Source organism: Grammomys surdaster, unplaced genomic scaffold, assembly GCF_004785775.1.
Source record: "Grammomys surdaster isolate TR1022 unplaced genomic scaffold, NIH_TR_1.0 131, whole genome shotgun sequence".
Classification (NCBI taxonomy): domain Eukaryota; kingdom Metazoa; phylum Chordata; class Mammalia; order Rodentia; family Muridae; genus Grammomys; species Grammomys surdaster.
The window spans coordinates 1,838,488-1,844,768 of record NW_021604589.1 but is presented as its reverse complement, the minus strand read 5'-3'; the positions used below and the strand labels follow the sequence as shown (position 1 = coordinate 1,844,768).

The following is a 6,281-nucleotide window of genomic DNA, read 5'->3' as shown; positions in this document are numbered from 1 at the left end:
CAAAAGCTCCCCAGTCTTACTCCATGATAGCATCCTGAGCACAGGATGGGCACAGCTATTAGGAAGCTGTGGAAAGCCACGGAAAATGAGGATGTCAGAGGGACTCCTGAATTAAGAACTGCATTGGGTAGAGGCCTCTTTGCTCAGACACTGGCATGAACCTCATGGGGGCCCGGGGCTGGCCACACACAACCACCAGTATGTGAGTGCTGGCTGGAGGGGATGTCTGCTTCACTGGCTTGCTTCTGCCAAGTCCAAGTCTCAGTGAGGGACAACTGGAGCTCACACAGGCCTTGTCCACTTGGCCTTTTTCTCAGACCTCACAGTGTCGTCATGGGCTTTCCTCTTCTCCACGAGCTTGTTGGCCTCTCGGATTTTCCACCGCTTGCCAAACATGATCTTTTGGTAAAGGTACTTCTCTCGCTTTTTCATCATCATGATGGCCAGGCGCTTGGCCTCACTTTCTTCCTCCTGGGCCAGCCGCTGTTTGTCTTCCAGCTTCACAGTGCCAGCCATAACCTGGGGTTTCTTTCCTTCCAGCCTTTGCTGCTCCAAGGCCGACAGGTGCGCCTCCTCCACCTCCTCCTCCTCTGATTCAGCTTCCGCATCTTCCTCCTCATTTTCCGCTGCCACATCACCGTCACCTTCTTCATCCTCTTCATCCTCCTGTCCTCCTCTTCCTCTTCCAAGTTTCTTATCTTCTCCCCGTTGCAGAGCCAAGAGCTTCAGCTTTTCAGGGGGAATGTAATCTCCTTCCTTCTCAGATACGAAGGGCGAAAGGTGTGGGGGCAGCTGCACCCCAGGGAAGTACTCTGCCACAGGGAGGAGGAGCCAGGCATTCACACAGTCGAACACCCACTGGGGCTGTACATAGTACCTGCCAATGACGGGGGTCTGCTGCCCTGGCCGGTCAACAATCTGGTGGGTGATGCAAGAGTCTGTGACATCATAGGTGGCTCCGATGCACAAAGACTTGTCCCAGGATACTTCCCCACCAAAACTCCTGATAATGAAGGCCAATGCTTCTCGGGGCACCTCGCGGTTTAGGAAGAACTTCAGGCCTTCAAAGAGTTTCTTATGCTTTTCCTGTGCCTCCAGCTCTTTCCTTCGACCTTCCTCCTGTGCTGTCACCTCCCCATCGGTAGGAAACTCATCAGCCTCAGCCTCCTCTATAGCAGGCACCACCACTCGGGCCAGGCTGGCACTGAGAGCAGCCAGTTTCTCCATAGAGCTCTCAGACTCCAATGCATATGTGTCCTCGCTGACATTTGTCTCTGCTTGGGCTTGACCTTCAAGCTTGGGTGGGTAGTGAAGGTTGAGTGACTGGTAGAAGCAGAAGTTGACAAAGCCCAGGAGAGTGGTATGGAACTCAGTGAAGGTGGCCATGACCCTGTAGTCCACATCTGTTGGATGATCATGGGAGAAAGCATAGGGTGCAATCCACACGATGGGCTGACCCAGCACCTCAGCTTGATAGTAAATGCCTTTAATGGACAGGAAGACGTTTCGGAGGGCTCTGGCAGCGATGACGTAGTACAGAAACTCCACAGTGAGCCGGCGGCACAGCTGAATGGTCTGCACATGGCACTTGCCCGTCCGAGGGAAGGTGGAGAAGATGAAGCACATTGACAGGACATCATCGAGGTCCCGCAAAGCATCGATAAATGTGGGGTACCGCTCCTTGACAATGTGGTCAAGTTTGTAGCTGGGTTTATTGTCCTTCAGGCGCTCTACAGAATTCCATTCGCTCTTCCCATAGGCTTTGTGGAGCTTCCGAACAAACACCTTGTTCTCTCGGAATCTGTTGACAATGGGTTCATGGAGGAGGAATTTAGTATCTTTGATAAGGTAAAATGTTCGAGCTGCTGTGGAACCCTTGTTAACTTTCTTCTTATGCTTGGGTTCATGAGGATAAATACCTTTCAGGATGCACAGCCGCCTGAAATCAGGCAGGCTCAGCTGCAGCTTCTACCGGGCTTTGTTTCGGGTGATATAATTGGTGGCAGAGCCTCGTTCATACTTCTTCTTCTCCAGACCTCCCATAGCTCCACGTTGAGAAACTCTTTGCAGTTCTTTTTAAAATATAAAAGTATGAGTCACAGAGGAATTCGTTTCAGTCTTACCTGGTGATCCTTGAAATGCATGACTCCATAGCAAATCCTTCCTCTGTTCCTATTCCCCACTTTCATTACTCCAACAGGTTTCAATTCGCTGATGGCCAACCAAAAGGTAACCTTGATAGTCTTGAGAGGCATAGGAACAAAAACACACTTTTTAATAAAGCAAATGTCTATGTCTACTTGACTTCTACATCTGCAATGAACAAAACTGACAAGTCCTTACTTCTACAAGTTTTTGAGAATTGGTTATCCTGAAAACAAATTTAGTCTTCCTTTAAGACTGTGGTTCTCAACTTGTGGGTCGTGACCCCTTTGGGTATTGAATGACCCTTTTACAGGGGTCACATTTCAGATACCCAGCATATCAGCTATTTATGTTATGACTCACAGCAGAAGCAAAATTACAGTTATGAAGTAGCAATAAAAATAATTCTATGGTTGGGGTCACCACAACATGAAGAACTATATTAAAAAGGGTCACAGCTATAGGAAGGTTTGAGAACCACTGTTTTAAGATTTGGTTGTAAAATAATATCAGTGTGATAAGTTGAAATTCAATGTGGGTCCCTGTTTCCACAGGACCCAACTGGAGGAAGCAATTTTCTCCCAATCTATGCTGCTATACAAACACAGGCACATGAAATAACAGTGTGGGGACTCTGGTTTCAGCACAATAAAAAATACAAGCTCCCTCTTTTCCTCGAAAAATCCTTCAATTGCCTTTTGCTTCATTTGCTCATATTTTTGCAGATGTTTTCTTCCTTTCTGATTGTTTTCCATCATGATGATAGAAGAAGAAAGCAACTGCATAGTTCATATGTCAGTTCTCTACCCTGTTGGTGGCATGTCTCTCTTAATTTTTCAGTAAAGGGGTTTGGTTACATGAGGTTTATTCACGTTTATGAGCAAAAATGTGTGTGTGCATACAGGCATGCATGCATTTGCACACACTTCTCTGAGAACTACAGGAAAAGCTACAGGCTAGTTTAAATGATAGTTATTCTTTAAAAAAGTCACACTTGTCTGTGAGTTTCACATTCTAGCAGGTAAGACAAGGTAAAAATGAGAATAGAAATTGGAAAGATTGGCTTTACTCTCATTTTATGGCTAGTTGATTTGGTGACTGGAGCTTCAAAGATGACATCCTATGATCTCTTCCTTGAAGTATGCATCCTCTTACATAGTCTCCTCCCACATTATATCAGTGGAGGTCTGTGTGACCAATAACACAACAAGTATAATGCCATATGATTTTTGAAGTTAGATCAGAAAAAAACATTGTAGCTTCTCTTCCTCTTCCTCTCCATCTCCCTTTTTCTGTCTCTTGGATCGTTTATTTCCAGGGAAGCCCCTTGTAATCCTAGGAGGATGTTCAAGCAAACATCTGAAGAGGACCAGGTGGTGAAGACCAGAGGTCACTTCAATAAGCTTAGAAAGCGAATGTACAGTCTACCAAGCCTCTGATGGCTGCAGCCTTGACTGATATTAGGATTGCAACCTTTTGGGAGACCTGAAGCCAGAACTACCACCTGAGCAGTGAGCCCCCACTAAAAATAGCCCACAGAAACTCTAACATACTATTTACTTTTTTAAGTCAATAGATTGTGACGTAACTTATTACATAGAAACAGATTATTAATACAGTAACCCAGCACAAATGACCACTTTATGTTTCATTTTTCAGGTTACTTTCATTTAATCAATAAATATTTACTGCCTAGGGCTGGCGAGATGGCTCAGTGGGTAAGGGAACTTGCTTCAAATCCTGAGGACTTGAGTTCAACCTCTGTGACCCACAGGATGGAAGAAGAGAGCCCACTCTCTGAGGCTGCCCTCTGACCTCTGCCTGTGCTGTGCTACGTGTGCACCCTACACACACACACACACACACACACACACACACACAAATTCACACAAAATAAATATAAATGCAATTTTTAAAAATCTATTATGAGAACACTATACGATAAAAATATTTACTGCCTAGAGTATCAAACATTATTAAAATGGGAGGTTTGGACTAAATGTTACTTCCAGAAACAATAATAGAATCTGAACTTTGCTGAATCAAATACAACTTGAAGTCAATATCATTGATCTGCTAACCCAACAGCAATCCCCTTATGCCTTATTCCTTTCAAATGCAGACACTAGAAACACTACTTCTTGGCTTGCTCAGTCTCCATTGCCACCAGTGGTAGCCACGTAACATCATGTTGCCCAATGAGACAGAATGAGGAACTTGCTTAAAGGGTTTCCAGGAATGATTTTGCCTTCCTGTTAAAATAGACCAATGTGGCTGGCACCACTTTCCTCTATTCTTTCTATTCAATATTTGAGGCTGAAGCTTTATGCTGTAGGGATGGGTCAAGGCAATTAAGAGACACAAGACATGATATAACTCAACTACCAAATCAATGCCTGAAGCTTCCTGCCCATGGACTCTCAAAGCCAGTCAGAAAGGTTATATTTTTCTATTAGTTATACCTAAATTTGATCCTGTCACAATGTTTGCAAGATAAATGAGGGAAAGCTTCTCTTCAATATGCTTCCTAAATTCCATGAATTATTGAGATACATTTTTGTTACTGTCAACAGTAAAATGTTTGTTTCTTATGCTTCTGTTATATACATTATATAAATTGTCATGTGCTGTTTAAACTCACTGACAGGCTGGCTCTAGAAGTAAAATTGGCTCCCTCTCTCTATGAATGTTTGTTTCAGAGTGTCCTCCAAGACGCCCTCATCTGAAGATAGACTGCCCCTTCTCAAGTCTGTGACAGATGGGGAAAGGAAAAGGAAACAGCCCAAGAGTAAAATCATTGTGTTGAAAACATCTAGAAAGTAAACCATTTCCACCACTGCTTATCCCGTGTGAAAATGCCTGCAGTGGGAACAGGAAGCTGGGAACTTAGCCGTGGAAAATTCATCCACGGAGAGAAAACTCGATGGGAAACTCCAGCTGATTGCTTCAACCTGTTGCCATTTCTTCCTTTCTCAATCAGGCTACTCCAGTCACGTGTGCTGCATGCTACCAGCTCCTGATCTGATGATGTTGCACTATCTATCTTTTGCTTCTATCTGCTACTTACCATTTATTCTTTGACTTTTACTTGTTACATGCTTCATAAACCACTCATCCCAAATGATAGAACAACTATCATAGGTCACTTTCTGGGTCATACAGAGTAGCTTCTAAACAATAGGCAAGACGGCAACAATACTTCTCATTTCTGGAGTGCTTCCTATGTGCTGAGCACTGTTCTAAGTGCTTTGCAAGTTTAATTCATCTAACCATCACAATAACTCCCTGAGATCAATGCTATTATTTTCTCCGCTGTGCAGGAGTGGAGTTTGAGGCACTAAGACACTAGGGAAGTTTGTAAGGGTTCATAACTTATTAAATTCTAGAGCTTAAATATAAACCAAGATAATTTGATTTCCATCTATGCTATTTGCTTCCTTAGAGGACTTTATTAGATAAATCTTGAGGGGGGAAAAATCTATAGCTAAAAAAATATGCTATATACATACCATCAAATTTTCATAGCCATAAAGAAAAGTGAAATTGTGGCATGTGCAACTTGAAATCATTACATTAAGAAAAATAAGCCAGACTCACAAATGCCTTGTGCTTTCTCTCATATGCAGAACTGAAACTTAAAATTAGATATGTATGTGCGCTTATAAATGGAGGAGTTCCAAAACTAGAAAGCAAATTCTAAGGAGAAGATGCCTGTCGTGCAGGGTCGCGGGCGGCGGTGTGGGCGGCAGGCGTCTGGGAGACCACAGCTCAGCGAGAGCGAGCGTGGCGCAGAGCGTCGGCTCCAAGACTGTCCGGGAAACCGCAGCTGCAGCGGTGCAAGGCTCTGGCAGGAGCGAGCACGGCTGTGAGCTAGAGCACAGCACGCTTTTCAGTCGCTCGAGGCAGGGCCGGTGTAGCCTCTCGAATGGCAGCTACAGCAGCCTTGGATGGCTGGGCCTGAGAGGACTGGGGGGGGGCAGACTGGAGGGTCTGCCTCTGTCCCAGCCTCCAAAGGCGGGCAAGTGTTACAGCTCTTTCGGTTCCCTCTTTCCAAGGGCAGACCGAGAGTGCCTGCAGAAGGAAAAGTGTTACAGCTCTGCCCACGGGGAGGAGAGAAGTGTTGTTGTACTTTGAAA

The 6,281-nt window shown here is 44.7% G+C and overlaps 1 pseudogene; it reads right to left on the bottom strand.

The window, feature by feature from the left end:
* Positions 1–282: 282 nt before the first annotated feature.
* On the bottom strand, positions 283–2,043 carry LOC114616734 (annotated as a pseudogene).
* Between the last annotated feature and the right edge of the window lie 4,238 nt (positions 2,044–6,281).